Here is a 24318-nt window from a genome sequence, read left to right as displayed (position 1 = left end):
CTGAGTTTCGTGGCAGTTACACCTAGAAGTTCAAATCTGTTCCTAGCTCAAATCTGTCCCTAGAATATACCCTGCAACACGACAAGACTGTCTGCACTGCAGGAAGCTGCTGGCACACCAAGCCAGGGTCAGTTTGGAGCACATTTGGAGGAAAAATGAAATCTTTGTTGCCATTATGATTGTTTTTATTACATCTGATAGAAGTCTAGACATATTATAACTAATCAGGGGAAAGCAATAGGCAGAATGCAGGTAAAACAGCCAAGGGCTGTATGGCACACATTGATTATCCATAACCCTCCACACTTCATGACAGGGAATATGAATAATGTGTGTGTTTTCATTTCACAAACCATATCAAATGGACAGGCTTGAGTCTTTCTGCAGCATGGAATGTGGAGCAGCAGCACCAGCACCCTGATCCTTAGACTCTGCCTTATGGTTGACTCCTGGTTAAAGCTGGACTAAAAACAAACAGGGCTGAAGGCATCTGAAAAAGATACTGCTCCTCAGCAGTGAGGTCATCTCCGACTCCATCAGCTAGTAGGTAAGTTGTGTAACAGGAAAATCCAAGTTGAAATATTTTAACTGCCAAAGAATATGAATTCTTTGTTTTGCTTTGGAAACAAATGCACAGTAGAGACCAGAATCATAGACCAAGGAAGACAAAACAAAGGCTTTGTTTGTAAGGGGATGGAACCACTGCTCTCTGGTCAAGGATGAGGTTGGCTGATGTGTTTTCCATAATAGTCAACTGAACAATCTCAGCCCTCAATCTCAGCCAAATACTAATCTGCTGAATTTATTACATTTGCGTTTTCAAATTAAAATTACCATCTGTAACTCATGTGGCAAACAGCACAGAACATGTGACAATAGAAAAAAAGCCCACCTCATGACAAGGTGGGCAAATTCCAGTTGGTTTGAGGAGTGCAAAGAACTTGGATACCGCACGATGAACTGTTTCTTGCTGAGCAAAAAGTGTAGAAGTTTTATGAGGTTATTTGTTAAAAACTTCTCCGTTCACCTCGGCAATGGGCTGCGCAGCCCAGGTCTGGAAATGTAGTTGGTTTGACCAAAGTGATACTATCAACTCTACAAAGCCAAATAGCAGAGGAAAAATTACACGGTAGCCAGAAATAATACATATGTGCAAGAGAGAAGAAAATCCCTGCTTGGGTTTTGGGCACTTTTGTTTTGTTTTTAAGATTTCTGCTCTCACAATCAGAAACATTCTCAGGGCAACAAAAACTGATTCGGTATTGCAGCCACACTGTCTGAGGTGGGTGAGACCCCAGGCCATGGAACACTGGGTGTTTGGAGTTCTGCAGGCCCACAGTGTCACCCAGCATTTCAGGCCAATCAAGCTGCTGGTGGTGACTTTATGGTCTAATTCTTAGCAAGGCTGAGGGCTTGAACTTTTTTACTCTTTCACTGCTACTCTGAGACAAGTGAACTCTTTAGAAAAGCAGTCTGCTGGAAACAGCAGGTCCATTCAGCTCCAGTTGAATAAACTGCAAGGTATGAACTCCACTCAGGTACCCGCCCCATGCTCTCAGGGCGCCTGGTGCTTCAAACCATGTGTTTGATAGGATTTCTGCACAGAAAAGCAGATGGGTCTGGGCACAGTGGAAATGTCACATTGAGCATGCAAATTACCTGCAAAATGATGCACAGTAAAGCTGGCTTAAAAAAATTATTTCAGATCAAGTCTGATGCCAGAAATACTTTTTTATTAACCTTTTGTCCAAGTGTCTGCAAATCATATAGGTGAATATTTGAATTGATTTTCTAATCAGGGCACCACACAGCAAGTGATTCCATCTTACTGATCCCTGGAGGGTAGGAGTCTTAGGAGCTACTCAGACGGGGTTTTCTATCCCTCCCATCATACCACTGCTTCCAGTTTGTATTTCCCAGAATACATAAAACCAGAGTTGGAGCCCAAACATACAAGGTGTTTTACAAAGAGTCCATGCTTACAGTTCCCAGTGTAGGCATAAGGCATTGACTGAGAGCATCAGTCTCCTCGTACCCTTAAAGGAGCTGCGCACATTCAAATGACATCAATGGCATGGGATGTAGCTGCTCATTTCTCTTTGCTCTCTAGGAAGAGGTTAACTTGGTTAAACATTCAGTTTTTTCAGTCTTTCAGGGTTTTATTGATGACAAGAGCTAGATAAGAAAAATCCCATGTATGAAGCTAACAAAGAGACCTCCTATCCTCATTTTGCAAAAGAGAACAAACAAGGCTAAAACAAAATCAGGCCCTTGATCAAAGACATGTACAAAGTTGACAGGAAAACTAGATTTTTTTTTTATTTATATATTCCTTTCTCATGGTGAAGTAGGCAGGAGAAGAAGGGCTCCCACTGCTTTCCAATAAACAGCAGAGGAAAGACATCATTGACATATTTCACACTTGGTGACTCCTGTCCATTTCTCTGTGAAAATAACACTGTCCCTCTTTTCTTTCCTCCTGACCTCAGCCAAACACAGAAATTTAGCCTACTTTTCCAGTTTTCTCAGCATTTATTCCTCAAGACATTGTTTATGTTGTTAATTTCACTGTGGCCTGATTTTCCAACTGAGATTTGAGCAAAATTTGCAACCAGCTTGACTTGACTCAGTCAAGGTCTCAGACATTACTGCTTCCAGGCAAGAAGGAGAAACCATATAAGAGGTTTTTTTTGGGGGGGAGGGTTCAGGTTTTTTTCAAAGCCTCTAATGTGAATGTTTCACATAAGTTTTTCTCTATTTCTGTGTTTAACAGGTTAAATTTACATGCAAAATATATTCAAATAATTTTTCCCTGTATAAACAGGAACATTAAGAGATACAACTAGTAAAACATTTTGGTGGTGTTTTTGTGCATTATGGTTTAATTCCAAATTTTATCTAAATGCAGTCCAGGATGATGAACAAGCAAATAGTAAAATTAAGTGAGTGAAATTAAATATATTTTTCATCCTTTCCTAGGATAATTCAAATTCTACCAAGTTTTGATAGTTAGGAGTCCTAATGTTCTGTTATGTAATTGCTGTATATACACATAGGGATAATACTATAGCAAAAGTGGTCAGGACCAAGGATAAAATTTAGTCGAAATACAAACTTTCAAAGATGTAAAGGTAGATATGAAACGAGGCTGAAGTGGCTTATTCAGTAGATTGCTGACCCTATTTAAAACCAGAAAGGAGATCTTTCCCGCCCGCTGTTTTCCAGCAAGCAGCACAGACTCTCAAGAAGCACTTCTGGGGACTTTTCCCCCCCACAAAAAAGAACCCTATTGAGAAAATACAGCCTAGAGGGCTCCCTGTGTACATGTTTTTCTCACTGCATCTCTGGTGATTTTTGATCACATGTACAAACATAGTTGTCCTTCCTCTCTCATAAACCTAAAGATTCTTTCTCCCTTGTCTGTCATGCTGTTTTGGACACCTGCCCTGCAGCAATCCCTTCCTGTCCCAAGGAAATCTCAGCAGGAGGCAGAAGAACTTTTTCATTGCCACTGCTAGTGCTTCATATGATTCTGCTGGCTGTTGTTTGTTTGTAGCTGCTCTGTGGAGCAGAGAGAGTTACCGAGATTGACATTTGTGTTTTTAAGTTGCCATTAACATAATGGAAATGGTGTGTAACTCCCATCTCCCCAGCCATCAAGGGGCTGTCAGTCAGTGTCCCAACGCCCTCTCACTTATCCCCCTTAAAAGCAAATGAGTGGCTCCGCGCATCTGTTGTTTCTTCCAGAGGCAAGCCCAGCAGGGTCCTCCTTCCCTCTAACTCGCCCTCATCCAGGGGTTTGTGTTTTAGTAACTTGAAACATCCTGTAAAATCTATCAGGATTAGTTTCCAGTATAGAAGCACTTGTACTTGATCCAAGCCAATCAAATGTTCCTCAGATACTAAACCCCAGGGTTTAAGGGAGCACACCCAACATATTAAGCAAAAATGACCTTCTTAGTGCGGCTACTACATTCTCCTTTTTGACCCCTTTTGACACAATTTTGGCTGAGACAAGACTGAGAGTTAAAGCCATTGTGAATGGGCCAAAAATAATATCGTAAGAGTGTCTCTGATGTCACCAGGATGTTATATCCTTAGACAAAAAAAGCAGGGTTTAGATGGAACTGGACATTTTTTACACATTAGTAAAAGAGGCTTTTTACTAGATAACATTTGGCTTTCAAACTCATTTTTCAGTATTTCCCAGTGGAATTAGTAACCAAATTAAGGGTTTTAGGAGCTCCCACTATAATTAAACAAAAGCCAGAACTTAGAAGTTGTGTGTGACCTGGCAGTCCAGAGGTTATGGTGACTAAGAAGGTAGACCACAGAAAACCAACGAACAGGAAACTTTCAGTCTAGTGTTGATGGAAAAGCTTTGGATTAGATGGATGCAGTACTGAATAACTCATTTCAAAGCAAACAGCTCTACCAGAAGTTTTTGCCCCTTTTATGGAGGAAAGGCTGAAGATGTACGATGTAAGAATTCAGGAGTTACATTAAGCTGCAAAGTCTTATTTTGAGTTATATACAGCAAGAACGGGGTTTACACAGCTCCCCTTGAGTGACTTCCCCTTCTGCCATCCACAGGCTCCACTGACTGACTGATTTCCTCAATTTCTAACCCCAGTACTTATTATTCCATCAAAGTTGGTTTGATGCTCAGTTCATCTATATGTACAGGGAATTTAATGGAATTTCTGGACGGACACGGATGTACAATACCTAAACAATTCAGTCCAGTCCTCTGTCAAAATCACTCTTTCTGTGTAGCCACGGAAAGAACTTCTTTTTCCACCAGTGGCAATTCCAGAAACATCCAGATGCTGACAATTTAAAAAAATGGCAAAGCTCTTCAGTGGGATTAAAATCAAATCTAATCCAACATTTCCCCGTTCTCTGGGAGGGGTCTTAAAATTGGAATATTGCACATAAGCATGAGTTTCTCTTGCTGCCAGATATTAAGCAGCGATAAAAGAATGGCTCAGAAATATCTGTGCCTCACTGGGTGAGGCTGTGCTGCCTTAGTTTCAAGTGTTAGCTTTGATCCAGGGGAGCAGGTGGTTAATTTTAATCCTGACCATTAAAATGCAGCATAACTTTTCAAAGAAAAAGGAGACTAGACTGAAAACAGGAGCTGATTTCCTTGAGTGAACTTAGGCTTGATTAGATTTCTGAAAATATAATGTAATGCTAAAAACAAAATTAAACTTTGACCGAGGTTAGCTCTTTAATTTCCATTGGAATAAAGGCAAACAGATGTCTCCACAGTAAAATGAACAAAACAAAAAAATATTATACATTGGACAAAAAGTCCAAATCTCACTTAGGCAGTTGTACATTCAGTTCCCATTAATATTAATTTGTAGCATTCATTTATGAGAATATGTGTCATCAGATGCTACAGCTCAGCTGATGAGTGGCAACTTGGTGACTTGAGGCCAAAATCTACTAGAGACATCCTCTTTGTCTTGCCTGATGTTTAAAAGAATGTGGATTTCAATTAATATGGAGGGAGCTGAAGGTTAAAGAATAAATATTTTTTAAAAAGCTGAAAAAACTCAAGAAACATTCATTTCAAGGAGCAGAGTCCTCCTCACTCTTTCCATTTTGCATAAACCTGCTCTGGTTACCTTTAGGCTTTCACTGAGCAGGCTCCTCATGACAGTGCTGTACGAACCCCAGTTCTGCTGTCTCTCTGAGGTAGAAATGAGTTACCTGAATTCAAAGAGTCCAGTCCTAGCCAGACTAATATCACAGAAACATTTCAGCCACTCCCAAAAAGCTCAGACTAACACATACTGACAAAACTGGGGACTAGGGAGAGATAAAAGAGGCTTCCACAATGCCTTGCTTGAGTCCTTATCACAATTTAACTTTCACATTCTTAAGAAAAAAAGCCCAAAAAAACCTCAGTCAAAAAGCCCAAACCACTAAATGGCCAGATGCTCTTCTGGTGTGAATTAGTAAAGCCCAAACCCATGTACTACCTAGCTGTTTTTTTTTTTTTTAATAACAACTCAGGTACAAGACATTTGGGATCTCATTCCTTATTCCAGGCAATTATTAGATACATATTACCATATACTTACAGTAATATCTTTTTTGTTTTAAAAATATTTCAATATTTTGGTCCAAGGGAAAAAAAAGAGGAGAAAATAAGTATTTTTTTTATTTTAAAGCCTCCATTCTATTTCCTGGTCTTAACTTCATGGTTTTCTGACATGACATATATTCCTAGATATCAGATGTTGAGAAACATCAGATCACACTGAGAGGCAAATTAAGTTCATTTTCTTCCCAGATCTAGATCACCTGACCTGGACCACAATTACTAAAGCCAATATCCTGTTCTATCATAAAGGTCAGTATTTGCTGATTGCACTGATTTTTGCCATACTCAGCCTATAAAACTGGCTTTAAAACCTCTGAGAAAACACACAGTTTGTCTGGAAACATAGAAATTGCATATTTGGCTCTCACTTCTCTAAGCCTAATTTACAGAATAATTTAAATATTCTGGATGATTCCCTGCTTATAATCTTCATCAGAGCACAGCAAAAGTGCAGGAGGTGTTGGGATGGGACACAGCAGGACCAACACCATGGTACAACTGAGCCACTGGAAGCAACACAGGGTTATTGCTTGGAGGAGGGAAAGTTTAGTGCAGAAAGGGAATAGAGGGCATTCCATTCCCTGGAACAGAGATTGGTGTCAAGGGGGAATCCTGCTGCGAGGAATGTACTGAGCCCAGAAACTGTCTCTGGTTTTACTACTATTTATAATTATAAATAAATGATGGTAAGCTTTCAAATTTTCCTTTCACAGCAAAATCCCAAGGTCATGGGAATCACCAATGGCACAAATAGATGAGATGAAGACAGGAAAAACTGCCCTGCATGGGCTCCTATTCCATCACTCCATGTCCCCCTCCTCCCAGTGCTCCTCACCTCCACTGGACAGACTCACTGTAAGGTGAGCACTACCTCAACACTAAGCTCCAGCAGCACTGGCAAATTTAAGAGTAAACCCAGGTTCACCATGCACCAGGGCAGCAGGCTTGCTGCTCCCCTGTGAGATGCTGTTGGGTTAGTGCAAGCATTCATTTGAGCTCTGCTCTCAGTGCTGATGGTGGTATAACTGAGGCTGCCGTGAGGCTGGGATGGGAGCCAAGCACAGACAGCACACCCTGAATGAGAGCTGTGCCTGGAAGGGCACTTCAGCTGTGGCACTTGCAGCCCCAGGGAGGAAAAAAGGGAGTAGGCCAGCAGAAAGAGACACATCTGATCTGAGTGATGGCAAGCAGAGAGCATCAGGAAAACACAACCATGATTAAGACAAATGGGCTTCCCTGATGGACTGTCTCCTTCACTGTCCATCACCTTTCAATCTTTTCTTCCTGCAGATCCCAACCTTTTAAGATCTTCACATCCGTCATCATTTGCACTCCAAGACTTCCCCAGACAGCCAAGAAAAGATTCTCCTGCCATGTTCTGCTTGCTGTTGTCCTAGCCACTTCCTTCCACATCCACCCTTCCACTTCTCTGCCGAAGGGAGGTGCAGCTGCCACTCAAACCACACACCTCCAGTAAGCTCTGAAGAGTTCTGTCTTTGCCAGTACTCAAGTGTGAAAAAAAATTCTGCTGGAAATTTGGGAACCATTTAAATTTGAGTGAGAGTAAAAGCCCACAAACTACCTTCAAATCATGTAGAAGAATCATATAATTTTGCTATGAATCAGTTTCATTCTTTGCAAAAACAACCAGAGCTCTTTTTACTGCAGGCCCTCAGCAATCACAGCTGTTAGATCACACGGCTCAATACAAGGTCTCACATTACAAGTTATTATAGATAACAGTAAATTTATTATTGAAAACAAGGTGTTCTGTGGCTGCTCCAGCACTGCACAAGAAGTCCTGGAATGAAAATTGCTTGTCTGAAAAATAATTTTAATTTGGACAGCTTGCAATGAGCACAGCCATATGCCAATCCCAGGGTGCTCTGCCTGCACAAGAATTACTGAAATAACTTCACTGTCACTTGGGAAGCTCATTGAAACACAGTTTCTTTTGAATGTGTGGAGCTGGAGGAAATGTTTCTATTTAAAGCAACCTGTACATCATTCGGTACAGTCCTCTCCAAAGCAGGGCTTTACTTTCCACAGAAAACTGCAACTTTTCATCAGAAAGGCTAAAGTACACCCAGCAAAAAGATTTTCAGCTTTTCAAATGACAGAAGTTTCTCAGAAAAATAAAATGTTCCCAACATCAGCATCAGGTATAAATTGCCTGAAGCCCCAGGACTAACCAGGCCACTGTTTCCTGCTGTAGTAATTCCCTCTCTGGACCACTAATCCCCAGTTACTTAAGAGCCTCTAGTTAAGAAACTGCAACACCCACCATGAGTAAGCATTATAGCTGAGTGAAAATTTCCCTCAGCATTTGTTCCTTTGTGCATGACTAACCAGGATATAACTTAAGGTATTTTTCTTACCCTCTCTTTTTACAATGCAGGCACTACAGACAGTTACATTCTAGTGAAAAAATTACTCTGGCCACTACCCTCACCAGCAAAGACACACATGCTCCTTTCCTCTGCTCTGTCCTGAATGGAGCAGTTTACCAGCAGGTGCCTCGGATTATTTTGTCCTTGGAGCTGCATCCAGCTATGAACCAACAACCGACACAAGCATCATCACAACCACCAGCTCCTAAGTCAGTACTACCTTCTATCAGAAGGATCTTTCTACAGAAAAAGTGCAAACAAGGTGCTCAGAGACAGATTAAGGATCAGCTTCTCAAAATTGTTTAAGCAGAAGTAGGCACTTCAAGGGGTTCTCAAAGGTCCCTACGCAGGTGAAAGATCCAGATCCCTTTGGTAGCACAAACATTTAGAACACCTAGGTCTCTACTGAAACAACAGTGAGGCCACAGAAGCCTTCAGAAAGACACAATACCTTTTACTGAAAGTAACATAACACTATGAAAGGCAGAACACCTTTTACTGAAAGTAACATAAGACTATGTAAGCCCATATAATAAGTTAATGTAGTAAAAAAAAAAAAAAATAACGTAGATGTCATTTCCACAGGAAGAAAAAAGATCTACCTTCTGTAATCTTGGCAGCCAATGATTCTCAAACCCTTACAAAGAAAAGCAGTGTGATCTTTCTTACATGACCAAGAGCCTACCAACGCTGGAACTCTGGAGATGCAGAAAGTGGCATTTACTGTAAAACTCTGCTGCATAATCAAAGTTCATGATAATGTTTTTTTTTTTTTTGTTTCTGTGGCTACAATAAAAGCAGATTTAAAATGTGATCTGAACTCAGAAAACAATTTTCATTTTGTCAGGACTACAAATTTTGCTGTTTAATTCCACGTTCAGTGCCCAGTTGCAGACAAAAGAGAAACAATTCTGTATTTTACTGTTTGTGGGAACACTCAGAGAGCAGTGAGCTGTACCTGAACATTTCTGTATCCGAGGTGCTTATTTCAGAAGCACCAATCTCTCCATTTTATAACTAAACTCCCTAATATTTTCCCTCTCTGTTCCTTGAGGCAGGGTTTGGAAAAGAAAGCCCCTAACTGTGTCATGCACAGTGGACATGCCATCTCAGCAGTCAGCCAGCTGCATTCAAGCCAGGTGGCAAATGACACCTAAATGCTGCCTTCAAACATCTCTCTGTGTCCAGGGAGCCTTTTCCTCACACCAGATAAAATTCTGGGCACAGAAAAGGCCTGGCTGAGGGAGGGAAGGAGAAATAATATGGGATTTCCAGTTTCTTTTTCAGTCACTACGAAAATATCCTTTGAAATAACAACCTTTAAGGTGAAAAAACATTTTTACTTCCCCAAGATGTGATTCTTACGGTTTTTTTTTTCATTTTTAAAGCAGAACAGAACTCATGCATGCTTTGGTCATTTGTGAGCCCTGGCAGGTTTCAGAGAGGTTCAGAACTATGGGATATATTGTTTTATCCCTGTCTCTGGAGGCTTGCTGCGGGGAGACCTCTGAGAGCTGAAGGGGCCTCCCATGTGCCCTCACACAGGGTCCAAGCCCTGGAATACCATGGACTTGGAATTGTGGACGGTACAATTAAATCCATTTGTCACTTCACAGACCCACAAAGCCCAGCCATGTCACAGCTGAACAGCCTGAATAAAATCTGTGCTTCTCAGAGGACAGGGGACTTTGCTGTACAAGTACCAAAGCCTTAGCAGTGACTTTTGTTTTTCTCCATGTCAGCCAGAAGCTGACCCATCCATTACCACAAAGGACACTTATTCAATGTTGATGGAGAAGGAAGTGTACCACCTACTGAGTCACCCATGCCACATCCTAACACCTGGCTGTGGCCTTGCTGGGCTTCCACTTAAACATGAATCTACCCTGAGTACAGATGTAGAAAAAGTCTATAATAAAACCTCAAACCACATGAGACTCTCCTGGATGGGAGGGTATACTGTGATCTCCCAAAGTCCATGGACTTCCAGAAGAAAACTGAAATTCATCTGCTTTGCTTTTGTCCAATTTCAGGAGTAACAACTGTGCACGTCACATCCCACAGCAAGGTACAAAATTAAATCTCCTTGAAATCAGAAACAAAATCACGGCTAAAATTTATTTTTTCTTTTAAACTGACTGCACAAAACTATGGCCAAATCTGGCAATGTGTTAGAAGCCTAATCTACCACTTACCTTAACTACCTTTGGAAATTCATCCAAATTATTATCATTCTCACAAGAATTTTGAACATAAAATAGAGGGTTTTTTAAAGGCAAACTACAGACATTTCTTACAAATTAAATTCTCGCCTGCTGGGCAATGAATCACTCGCTATCCACAGTACACCCCATAGTTGACAAACAAAGCAGTATTTACCACCCTATTGCAAAACATGGTAGGGCTGTATTTTGGGAAATGATTTTTCACTAAATAAACATCATCCAGTGCAGCACAATGCTACAAGAGTCACACAGATATGACTCTACATCCTGTGGCTGGCTCTGAAGTGTGAAACCAGTACCATTTTGGGGGTTGGTGGAAGCATACTCTTTTCCAGGGAACATCAGCTCACAGGAGGGCTCACTCACCTTTCTGCCTCAGTCAGACCCCAGCCCCTTTAACTCCACACTGAGGAGCTCAGCCCCTTAGCAGCTTTCCCACAGACAGGATGATCCAGCCCCCACCCTTCAAAGGCACTTTCTCCTAAATGCTGCCAACGTGGTTTCCCCATAAAGTCGGTGTTTACCTACCTAAAGCTTCATGTCCTTCCAGATCTTCCACCTGAAGAAATGAAATAGCTCCATGCTTGAGCTCAGGTCCCAAAACCATAAATGTGAAGTATGAGGGAAGGAAGAGCTAAGCTCAGGAAGAGAAGGAAAGGTATTTCTGTAATTAGCATCCTTTTAAAATCTGACTTGCTTGCCTCTTTTAAACTAATATTTTGCAACATGTAATTTTGAAAAACCTTAAGTGCTGGAAGTATCTGCAACAGTTGTGCCTCTTGATATATAGGATATCAAGAGCATCACCCAGATTATATTAAGAATCAAGAGTATCACTTACACTGGTGCATCACTGCATCTGAGAGAACATTGACAGTTCCAAAAGAAGAATCACCTCACTTCATATGGCAAATAAAATTGCTACTAATGCTTCACCGAAAATAAACTCAAGTCCTTTGGGATACTTACTGAATTTCCCCATAACTTTCCAATTTTCTTACAGAATAATTTTTATTGTCACTCCAATAGCTGTATTCTGAAATATAAATGTGACAAGTTAAATTATTTGTTCGATTGCACAGAGCTTACCTTCTCGAAGTGCTCAAGGCCAGGCTGGATGTGATCCTGAACAACCTGGTCTAGTGGAAGATGTTCTTGCCCATGGCAGGAGGGGTGGGATGAGATGGTCTTTAAGGTCCTTCTCAACCTTTTTACGATTCTGCAGACCCTGCACGAGGAGCTCCTGCAAGGACCGATCCTTTCACACTCTGATTTCCAGCTCCTCAAACCATATGGAGTAGATACATGTACAGGCACATTGCAAAAGGACAGAAAAATCACCTCACAGCTACCTTATCCTGCAAAAGGAACACCAGCATCCATTCCCACACAGAGATGAAAATCTGCATCATACATCAAATCCAAGAATGGCAAAGGAGAGTCTGGCAAGGAGGAAAAGGTGAGATTACTTGGCACGTTTTGCCTGAGCCACAGCAGGAGCCTCCAGAAGGGCTACAGGCCATGACTCCATGAGGCTGCTCATGAACTCCACCTTCTACCTGCTAAATCAAAACATAAAGACTACAGCAGAGATCTCCCAATTTTGTTTGTAATAGGAATGAACCACTTAAACAGCTCAATTTCCTCTAGGTTATGGACTAACTTCAGTGGCTTTGGATGCAAAGTCAGAGCAGCCTGGCTTCAGGGGAACTACTTCATGTTTCAGCCTGATGCTTCAGACTAGATTCAAGTTGAGGGGATGAGGCTATCACATCAGCAGCAGTCTTGTTTAATGTTTTGAGTCACATATTATATTAGTCACAAGACACAGTAATTGTCTTTCCATCCTTTTTACCTCACTGAGATGAATTACCTCTCTTATGGAGCAGGTTTTCCTAGGTGCTTTTTATTAGAAACAATTGGGTCACCTTCCCAAAAAGCTACTGAGCAGATAAAAAACCCAACCAGAAGCCTCCACACACATATAAACACACACACGACTCACAATGATCAAATAACCCTGCAGGTGAAAAGAAAAGTTTTGCTATTTACTTGTGAAAGAAATGCGGGCTGTCTCAGTCCTGGGAGCTGCAACTGCAGTCTGTGGAGCATCAGTGTGCAAACCTCTGGGTACAGCCCCCACATTCCCTGGATGCAAATCGCTCCAGCTCCATCAAGGCCCCTCCCCCCCATTCACTGAATCATACACAGGTTATCCTTCCCGTCCCATCTGGTTATTAATTTTTTTAAACGAAAAAATCTCCCAAATCTGAGACCCTTTTAACATGTAGCCTCCACACTGAAATAATCTCCACGTTTTGGATTACAGCAATGAAAAGATGGGAGCAGCCGGGCTTTGCTTCTGTCCTCAGGTCACTCTGGTGCAGTTTGGTGCCAGAGGGATCAGGGAAAAGGCTCCACACTCCAAGTGTGTTATTGCTCTTCCCTTCCACTTCTGCAATATTAAGCCATCCAAAAAACGGGGGGGGGGGGGGGAGAGGGGGGAGTTCAATTTGCACAGAATGCCCCAAGTGTCCATAAGCAGGACACACTAGTACTCCTGGCACATTCCTTGCTTTTTAAATCATTTTTCAAATTTACAGCTTGGTAGTATAACAAAAACAGCTGCACAGGGTTGTTCTATATCCTTCCCTAATCTTTGCCTCCCTATTTGTGCCTACTCTACCTGCTGCTTTTGCTGGTGAGCAGCTCCTCAAACACTTCTCCCCACAGCACACCATGGGTTTACAAATGCTGGTGGGACAATCTCAGAAATAAATACTAAATGTTTCAAGAAGTTGCCTTTTCTCCATATAACTTTTTCTATAAAAAATAAGGCACCACATCCACACCAGTCCTAGGTCACCCTGCCATGTTTTACAGAGCCCTGCACATGAGTATGCCCTACTTGCTCATTGTCCTTGCATGTGTTTCTGCACCTTAGTCCAAATTTCCTGTGTCTCTCTCCTGTCCTTTTATTGGGAGGCTTTTCCTCACTATTTTCACCACAGAGGCTGGAGCCATGTGGTGGAGGCAGCAACTGGGCGGCCCTCAGCAGCCTGAGAGGAGGGAAGCACCCAGAGATTCCTGCTGGGCTGGCAGCAGGGCTGGACAGAAATTCACCATTATTTTTTGGGAGGTTGAGGTTTAAAAAAAAAAAAATGACGAAAAACTGAACTTTCTTTACACCCCAAGCACCTTCATTCCTAGCCGCGGACACAAACCCAGCACCGACGAAAGTGGCGGGGAGGGAGTCAAACATGGCTGCCCTCCCTGAGGGGAGCCCGCCAAAACCCTCACCGTGAGGGCAAAGCACCAGGGCCTCACGGCTGCCTTGCTGCCCTCAAACCCCTCCCCAGACACCTTCCCCTCAGTCCCAAAGACCCCTCCCCACCAGAAACTTCTTCGAATATTCGGAAATATCGATGGGGACATTCGCCCGCCCTCGAGAAGTAGCGGAGCGGCACCGGCTGCGTTTGCAGTTGCACCGGGCTGCCGCGGGGGAAGGCGGGAAGCGGTTTCCCTCAGGGGCTGGAAGTAGCCAGAGGCAGCCCCGAGTAGACCTATCCCAGGTTTTCCTTTTCCTGGGGAATAAATACTTGGTGTATTGCAGCACCATCTGCTGGTTCCTGTAGGTGGGACACACAGGGATCTCCCACCGGGGTAGAAAAGAATTAAAGAAAGTTGAGAGTTTGAGTGGTTTCTTGCATGTGGGCTTTTCATGAAGATTTTCCTTCTTGTAAAGGCACTGAGGTGTCTCTAAATAAGCAGTATAAGAAACGCCACCACCCAGAGAAAAAGTGAACATATTAGACCCAAGTTTAGGGATTTTTTTCTGAAGAAGTACAGTAGTTAAAATCCAGTTTTTTTCCTGTTCCTCTGAAGCAGAGGGTGGTGAATCTGCGGAGCCCCTGGGGAAGCATTTTCTGAGGTCACCAACTGGTTGAGGGCACTTTTATTTTTTCTGTGTCTCTAACTCGGGCTGCCTGCCATTGTTTCTTTCGCATTTCATGAAGCCCTGCACCTCTGAGCCTGTGGTCCTGTACTGTGGAGGGGCTCAGCCCGCCCACCTGCAGCCACCATCACGTTGCTAAGCCCTTGCTGCCTTCCAGTGGTTCCTTTTTCCAGCCAGTTTCCTTCCTGGGCTTGGTCCGTCCCGAAGCTGATGTCATGTTGGTAAGCTTTATTGAAACTTGTTCCTTGCTGTTAATTTACAGCCTGGTGAAGGCAAAGGGAAGAGGTTGGGATTTTTCCTCTCTCAGTGCTTAATTTGAGATAATACAAATATGAAGAAATACATTACTTTGAGATTATGTTATATAGAGAGGAATGGTGCTCACCTCTTCTACTTTTTTAAAATTCAAGTACAATACTAATTAAACCATGACTAAACAAAAGAAGACTGGGCCACTCTAATAGAGTATTTTAAAAAACTTCCCTTTACAGGGCCCAGCAAATGTCCACGGTTCAAACAAAGTACGAGGTGCTAACGAACGGAGTCTTGACAAACCTTGTTTTCCTGCACAGGGGCTCAGTTCATAATGATTTCATTCAGCAGCTACTGTTCAAGTATGGAAAGTGTTGGTAAAGAAATCCCACAGAGATCAGACAACCATTTTCCTAACTTAAGCTTCCCCCTCCGCTCCTCCCCCGTTTGCCTTTCGGGCCTCTGCCAGTCATAACATAAATATTCATCAGCTGATATTTGCAGTAGCTGTGAAGTTATGAATGAGGCCAAACGCCTTTCCCTCCTGCCCCATCTGCAAAATGGCAGCTCCTGGTCTTAGCTCATGGTCAAACGACACTTTCCGAAATCCCCAAAGTGCACTTGCAGGCTTTTCAAATTCATTCGGGCTTTTAATGCGCAAAGCAGAAATGCTGTCTACCTAATATTTACCCTGGGATTACTGAAAAAAATATGTATATATATATTACTTTGCTATGCTTTAAACTTTGTGATGCCTTGACGTAATAGACAGAAGTGTTGGCAGCTCAAAATGCTGGTTGGTTTATTTCAGGGGACATGACTGCTGCAGGTTTCCTTTCTGAATTGAATACCAGACACTTGAACCATTTGTTGTGCAGAAAAGAGAAACGGCTTTTATTCTCAATGCTGGTTTCCTAACCACCTGGGTGCTGTCAGAAAGAGTCACATGCACTGGAAAACACTTTTAATAAGACTCCTTTAAGCCTGTCTTAAACCCTGGATCCTGAAAAATTGAATCCCCACTGCCTGTCATACATGTTTTCTCTCTGCAGATTAGTGAGGGGCCGCTGCTTTAGAAATGTTCACTTTTCACAAAGCCTGGAATTATGCTCTCAAACCTACTGTGGGTCAGCAAGACAGCAAGATATCTGATGTAGCTACACCAGCAAAGTCAAAAGCAGAGGTGTCAGAGAAACACGGTGACAGTGCAGAGTTTTAATGAGTCTAATTCAGCAAGGTATCAACAGTGGCTCATAGAGAATTAAAAATCCTAAATGCCCAGAGCCATTAGGAATTCCTGGTGAAGAGACTCAACACCATTTGGGATCAGGAAACTGGAACACATTTTTGTAGCTTGTACTGCACAAATCAGTCATGCAAACTATCCTGTCTTGTCTGATTCGCATGGATTCAGCCATAAATAAAAGAATTACCACCAAAAACATTGCCTTCTTAAAGGAAGGTGATAGTCTCAGGAAGTTTTAAAGATGCTGCAATCACTCCATTTCATTTTGACCATGAAAAACCAGAACATTTCAATCAACAAGTCTCCAATATATTTTTGGCCATATCTTCTTAAAAAAAAAAAAAGTATTTCATTTAAAGACTACAAAGGACAATTTACCACATCCCTTGAGAACATTCCAACACTCATAATCCTTGTTGCTAAAAAAAAAAAAAGCCCCCATGCTTTGTTTTAAATCCCTTCAACTTTCAGCCACAGCACCCTGTATGTTCTTTTAGCGATGAAAGAGCCTCGAAATCATCTCATTTGCACCTCCAAACCAAGACCACGTACTCACTCCATCTTTTTACTGATCTAGGTACACTTCTTGGAATATTTACAATGGCAAAGGCTGCAGAGGTGTTGGGTCTTGCATGGCAAAAAGGTTTCACCTCTGGGAAATCAGACACAGGTTCACCCTCAGGACATAAGCGAACTCCAAAAAGTCATGGTCAGGGCAGGAAAAATTAAGGCAGATGTTGAATACACACCTTAGTGTGGCTTCTCTGCGCCAACATACAAGTGCTTGGGGTGTGCCCATTACACATGAGATCAACAGGCAGCCCCTTAGCCAGACACACATGCAAAGTTTTGTTGTACAGACCTAAATCATGTGCTGGAATGGACTTAGGATCACTTGATTTGGAAAATTTAAATTCACAAGTAGAAAACATTTTACTAGGAATTTCTGCTTTTGACAGCAAACATCCCCTAAAGTTACACTCTATTTTTTTGCACTATATCCCAAAAATCCAACATTCTTACTAGGCTGATGGTCCTGTTTTTATCAGCTGTTTACATAGTGTTGTGCTGCTTAAAACCATCTTGTTGGGGCAAAAGAAGTTTCTATGTGAGAGCACAAGTGAAGAGTAATTAAGAGTAATTGACACACTTCACTGAACACTCAAATATTGGGAGCTGTTCTGGCATTTACCGTGGTGACGAGGCACAGCAGGATGAAATAACTATGGCCAGCACTACAAACAAAAACAAGGGGGGACAAAACTAATCACAGTGAGGCCTCCTCACACCTAGTGAGGCTGGGGCAATAAAGTCCATGCTGGTTGCGAGTAGAAAAGGAAAGAGAAGCTTCAAGGAATTTCTCCATAGCCATTTTCTCATGAGAGTGGGAACGTGAGACTGATAAAGGCTAGCTCAGGATGTTGTCTCCTGCATTCCCATATATTAACATTTGTAGTAATAGAAGTATTGCTTGTCCTTTGTTAATAACCAAAAAGCTTCTCAGAGGCAGCAAAAATCCTCCAAGGTAAATTTTCCAGTGCAGAAATTCAGAATGGAATGATTGTGCTGCAACCACAGCTCTAGAAATCATGGCAGCAGCCACAGTGTTGGCTGAGACACATTTTATGTTGCAACCAACATCTTTGCTCATATAGTATTGAAGATTTCCAAACACATCAGTAAACATCAACACAAATTAATAAACTAGCTAGGGGGCTGGATGTGCTCTACAGTTCCTTGTTCTTTGGATGCACTCTACATCCTATATAATAACTTGACAATGTGGTCCCATCCATATCAGAGCAATAGTGCAAAAAGTATTGAAAATCAAAAGGACTCATTTTCTTCATCTTTTTATCTTTATGGTAAAGGGGCCTTTCTGCAATAGATCAAAAGTATGGTTTTATACTTGCAGAGGGGACATGTACACCCAAACCCAACATACTTGAAACAGATAAAAAGCAGAGCACACAGATGGTTGAACTGTCTGTGTTTATGCTCATTAGCATGCCAGTGAATTATTTCAGTCGGGTGTGGTTTTGTAGTCTGTTATGCAGCAGTTACAGACCTACACATAACTGCTTGCAAGTGTCTGTCCCTAGACTAACAGGAGAAGGACTGTCAATGATGCCAGGAGGACTTCCCAGTGTTTCTGGCACCACTGAATAACCCGAACATAAACTGGAGCTGGAGCTATCAGAGATGTCTCTCAGCCTTCTAGCAGGGAGCACACAAAAAGCAAACGGGAGACCGAATCTGTTTAAGGTATAGTTTATGGATAAATAACACAGAGAGTGAAGTACAGAGATCATAATCTGTCGGAACTCACCCCTGGTTGGGGTGAGCCCGTAAAGGTGGAAAAGTCTCTCCTCCAACCCGTGTCTCCAAAGAAAGACTCAGTAGTCTTCTGTTGTCTGGTCTCAAGGTAGTTTATTGTATGTTATCTAAAAGATTTCTCCCTGAGCTGCTGTGGTCCGTTCAGCAGTCAGGCAAAGGCACACTCCAACGCCCAGGGGGCTGGTGCCCTCTTTTATATCATACATTACATATTAGATGTTTACAGCTTTTCCCCAATGCCCATCACCTATATTGAACAGTGACTTTCTACTCTAAACCAATCTGTGAATGCCAACATCACCAAGAACATGGAGGTTAGGGAGAAGAAAGAAAAAGGACAGGGCACACCCAAGTCCCTCCATCTTAGAACTTCTGACCCCCATGTACAAAACTCAGACCGCTCTGTACAAGGCCTAAAACCCCCCTGTACAGCACTCAAAAATTCTTCCTTTCACTTTGTGACTACTTCTACTATAGTATCTAAACTTTTGTGATTTCTTGTTCTTCCTGCAAGGTTGGTAAATTGTTCCATGGATCATGTTCAAAGCCACAGGGGTCTGCGGCTGCATTCCAGGGACTCAAATGCTTCTGACCTGAGCCCGGAACATCCAAGAGTGTCCAAGGGACATTCTGGGTTCCGACAATAATCTATTTGGGTTATTTATATATTAAAGTGTGCATGTCATGCACTGGGACTGTTTATCTTTCTGTTTGCAAAAGATGGATTGAGTGAAGCTCTGAGCAACTTGGTCTAGTGGAAGTCCCATGGCAGGAGGGTGGGAACTAGATGAGCTTTAAGGTCCCTTTCAACCCTAGCCATTCTATGATTCAGCACCAACTCTGCAACAGGGCAAGTTTGTCTGGGAAATAACCTGCAGCATTTAGAAGGTTACTGCACAGGCCTCGCCAAACTAAGAACAATCACCACAACAGCCTTGCCACAGAACTCGCTGCTTTCCTCCTGCTGTGGCCTCAAAATTCCTGATAAAAGCAACCATCAAGCACCTCACATGACAGCTTCAAGTTCCACCAATTCAAATACTATGAACTTGATGGGATATCCACAAAAGTTCCAGCAAAACCTATGAAAACTTTGGTCTCTCTTGGGTAGGGAGAACTGAGCCTGTAGGTTCACTTGAAGGTCTTTGCCAGTCTCTTCTTCAGATTCCTTTCCATGGCTGTGGATAGTGTATGGGAACCAGGGACTGGGTTCCTCTGCCACAAGACTCAGTGCTTTCTCTGCTGACATAAAGCGCTGCTGAAGCACCACAGGCCACCAAAGCCCAACCTATGCAGGTCCCTGGTCCTGTCTGGCAAACCTTCAACTTGAATCCTAGGTAGGGGGCTCTTGAAAAATGAAAATGAGCTCTCACCTTCTCACCGGAAACACCCCAGCAACACCCACACCTGTCCATACCTCATGCCCAACTTTTTCCAAAGGACAAAGACTCTGCCCAGAAGTCCCACCCGTCCTTCTCATCCCAGGTTCCCTGTGTGATGCCACCCAAGGACGTCACAGCGAGGGCTGATGTGGACACGGCAGTAAACACACAGCACACAGTGAGATGCAGTGCCACAGCCTCAGTCCTACAGCCATGGATTAGGAGCTGTGGAACAAACTCTCCAGCAGGCAGTGAGGAAATGAGGTGGATTAGTGCCAGCTTGTACTCTTTAATTGCAGATATATTCTGTTGGTCACAGTCTCAGGAAAGCACAAATTCCCTTTTCCTAAAATACATTTTTCTGCTTGTAACTCTTTCAAAGAGCTTGCCAGTGGAGTTTCTTGTATGAAGGGCACTTCTTTAGTTCTTCCAGGTTCTTGGGTAGAGACATAAGCTTGCCAAAAGGAATTTATACCAAATTCAGTAATTTTTGCTGTTCTTAACTACCTAATGGGAAGGCTGCAGACATGTAACTCATAAGTCAGTGACAATTTGCATTAAAATTATAACAGAGACCCCCACCTACACTCTTCAGCCTCTTTCTTTGATAGAATATGTGTACGGATCCAGAGGAAGGAAGCTTAGGTATGGGAGATGATCCTGGTGTTTGAATTCCCATCTCTGATCAGCATTCAGGTCTCACCTGTTCGGAAGATTGTTTATCTCACACCCATGCTAGGTTTCTGGGTCTGGTAACAGAACATGCTGAACTAATTTGCTGACCATGGAGTAGAGATGTGCACAATACCCATCCTGAATTTGTGTAACAGCTGAGTTTATGCCGTGTCACCTTATTGTAGGATCTTGACACCTTCCTTTGAAGTTTTAGTGACTGTTCTCAAAAATGAGACTTATCTCACAGGAAATAAACCTTATGGTGAATACCTGCTTTGCAGGAACCTTTTTAATGACAACTAAGTGTTTAAAATCCACTACCTTCAGTTCTCCTAAACCATCTCTGCTCTGTTTACCTGTGGACCTTCCCCATGGTTGTTAAGTATTTGTGGTGTGTGTTGTCCACTCCAGTGTTACCTGCCTTAGGGAGAACAGCAAATTAAGATAGTGGAAGTGAAAGTTAAGGGACTTAGCTGGAGGAATCAATTTGTTTCTGTCCCCATTTTAGAGAGAGACTTTCTCTACCTCTGCCTTTGTCAATTTACCCTTCTGACTCTGTTGAGCAGAGACTGCTGCCTGCAGAAAAGCATCTCTGCAGTGCACAGTGCTGCCTTGACCTTGACTGGAACTTACAGCTGCTGCTGTCATAAAGTAGTAACCAATATTAATCACTGTCAAGTCTAGTTATATGAATGTCTTCCCTTTGGCTGAATAATCCATCTGTATGCAACTCCCAGCCTTCCACATCATAGAGGTGCCAATTGATTACTCAGTGTGGATAATTACCTGAGCACGCTGCAGGACTGTGACAGAGTATTGATGGTCTCAGGGTGGTCCTATCAGGGTGCTCTCAGGCATAATTCATCCTGCCCACCTGAAATGATGACATAGGAGCTGGAAATCCCTAAGGGGGAATCAGATCTTTGAAGTTCCCCTGGGACAGCCTCTGGGTGCCCCATTCCAGAGCTCCAGTCCTGGGGAAACACAGGGCTGCCCTGTTCTTATGTTGGCACATAACCAATGTACCTATGCAAAGGAAGAAGCTGAGCTACAACACAAAGGCATTCTGCATCTGGAGGACGTGTTCTCGATGCAGCAAAACATCTTTGTTATGAGTGTAACATATGTGGTACTCTTCCTCTGTTTGGCAGGAGATAAGAAAAACAGAAGCAATGCAAAAATGAAAACAAAATGGAGCATATAAGCATCATGAAACAATTACAATGCTGCATCTCATTAGGATCTAAATCTGGGATTGCCAGTCTTGTTTTAAAACCAGTTTTGTTCAACACCCAGTGACAGAATTTAAAAGCTGACATATCTTGCTGTATTGTGGGCTGCAGTCACAGCTGGTGTAAATCAGTATAAACTAATGAAGTCAATGGAGTTTCTCTGATTTACACTAGCTGAGGTTATGGCTCAATAAGGTTAGGCTTGCTTTCTAGGAGCGTTCAAGGAAGCCAACTTCTGTGTGTCCTGTGATGAAGTGGTTATTTATAATGGCCTTCAGTGTGGTTTAGAGCCAAATTTCCACATCAAAAGTAGCTTTATAAGAGATATCCTTACAGTGAGGTTCAGTGCAAAATCATGACTTCAGAAGCCAGCTTTCCTCATGCACTCAAGTATTTGATTTCAGCCTGAAATCCATTTGAGAAGCCAAGAATAGCAGAGCCATTCCTGCCTACTTCCCCAGCTCTGCTTCATCTTTGAGTTGCCTGCATATCCAGCAGGCCCCGACCTACACTGCCCATTTATCAAGGCAAGTTACTCTAAGTGTCTGTTTATTTATGTTCAGAAATTCCCAGTAAGACAGACAAGTTTCATGCTCAACCTGAAAAATTGGGGATGGGGGTGGAGTACTTACCAGTTCCAGAGCTATTTGTTTGACTTGGCCACTGGTGAAAATAAAACACAATAACATGTCCCGGAGTCACAGCGAGAGGTAGAGGTCACAAGAAAACAGATCATGTCTTTCACAGTTCCTCAGCTTCAGCGCACTGAATTATGACTCCTATTATTTACTTATTGGATTCTCCACCCTGTGTGCATGCTCCAAACTTTCAAAAAGCAGCAGGTCTCTGCTTCAAAGGACTGACAGGCAAGTGAGAAAGAGAGAGAGAGGAAAATCTGTCCTGAAGCTACAGTAACCTCCTCCTCCACCTTTGATCTGAAAGGTCAGATGTTCTCACAGCCCTCAGCTGACTCCTGCCATCTGCTGAGCCAGCCTACAGTCCTGCACCTCTGTGCTCTCCTCTGCTGAGTTAACCTGCCAGACTCTCATGGCAAAGATGTTCCCAGTGCAGCAAAACCTGCTCAAGGTGGGCTTTTCCAGAAGAATATTGTTTTTTTCTTAGGGAGAACCCTGCTCCCTGCATGTCCAGGCTCGATGTGATATATCAGCTGTCCAGAAAACATTTCACTGACCTTGCCACTTTGAAACAGATTGATTTCTTTAGAACTTAGTGCTAAAAATGCATGTCTTGATCTCAGTTGTTGAGATCTCAAACCAGGGCTGAAGCCTCTCCAAACCTCCTGACTGGTTTCTGTACATTCTGTGGAGAATGCCACCCTCTTCTCTTCTACGCTCTTCAGTGGGTTTAATCCTCCAGGAGCTCACTGGGGCTAAGGAGACAACTTTGAAGCAATGCTTCCAAAAAGGGAAACTTCTGAACTGCCAGCAGCAGAGAAATCCACACACAGACTGAACATGAAACACCAGGGTGTAAGAACCTGCCTCGCATCTGAACCTCTTGGGAAGTACCACTTTCTCCTAAAAAGCACCAGATCATCCTCCTCTTTCATACCCTCAGGTTTTGCTTTTGGTCTCTTCTCTCTTCACAAAATATGCAATAAATATTTTCTCATTAAAAGCTGCAATCTCCTTTTCCAGGGAATGTTCCTGGTCCATCTTGGGAGGTGGTTAGAGAAACCCATTCAGTTACTGATCATTCACCAGCTTCCCAAACCAGTTGGGATATTTCTCAGTACCCAGCACACCAGCTGAGTGCTGTCTTTCTGAGTACTGAAATATCACTCACTGTTCTCCCCTTGTTAGGTTTTTTCTATGTAGATATTAAGTCACAAATGGAAAGAAAACATATGGAGCCAAATAAAGCCAAAAATAATTATGCTATTAAACCCATCATGTTTGTTATTTGACATTTGGGTAGGCAGTTACACTAAAGCATCATAAATGCAAAACATTTCTGCTCCCCTCTACTTCAGTGCCTTGATCTAAGGACTATGACTAATTGTTCCTAAAAGTTTGTTGAGTTCACTTGTTACTTAAGACAAATAATTTTCTACTTACATATTTCACAAAGACCTTTTTTTTTTTTTTTGTTACATTACTTATGTTCTCCTCAGAAACACTCTCACAAACCATGGAAAAGATCTACTATCACCTGTGTGCTCTGTTTTTCTCTCAGCTTCTCCAGATGAAGCAAGTGTGGAGATAGATTTTTTTTTTCTTAGCCTGGACATTGTTCAGCTTTTAAAATGGTTGAGGGCACTCAGTCTTTCTGCTTTTTAATCCAAACCAAACTGAATTCCTACCTTTTTTTAAAATTTAATAATTTCAAGAAATAGTTGTGTTTGGCTGTCTCAAAATCAAAAGAAATTCTCTTCACTGTGGAATATTCTAAAAAGAGAATTCCACTGGGCAAATGAATTTACTTTCTGTTAACAGTCTCACAGCCTTTAAGTATTTGGCTCTAATTTTGGTTTTTATGCTTGTCT

At 42.4% G+C, this 24318-nt stretch overlaps 1 long non-coding RNA gene across 1 annotated transcript in view; it reads right to left on the bottom strand.

Moving 5' to 3' along the window:
* LOC137469976 (uncharacterized) overlaps positions 1-12902 on the bottom strand; it is a 30348-nt gene extending 17446 nt beyond the window's left edge. Inside the window, exon 1 of the long non-coding RNA XR_010996846.1 lies at positions 11262-12902. This is a non-coding gene — a long non-coding RNA (uncharacterized lncRNA). The remainder of the gene's footprint in view (positions 1-11261) is intronic.
* Positions 12903-24318: the final 11416 nt, after the last annotated feature.

Source organism: Anomalospiza imberbis, chromosome 3, assembly GCF_031753505.1.
Source record: "Anomalospiza imberbis isolate Cuckoo-Finch-1a 21T00152 chromosome 3, ASM3175350v1, whole genome shotgun sequence".
Lineage (NCBI taxonomy): Eukaryota > Metazoa > Chordata > Aves > Passeriformes > Viduidae > Anomalospiza > Anomalospiza imberbis.
The sequence above is the reverse complement of the archived record's forward strand: the minus strand, read 5'-3'. Positions and strand labels throughout refer to the sequence as shown.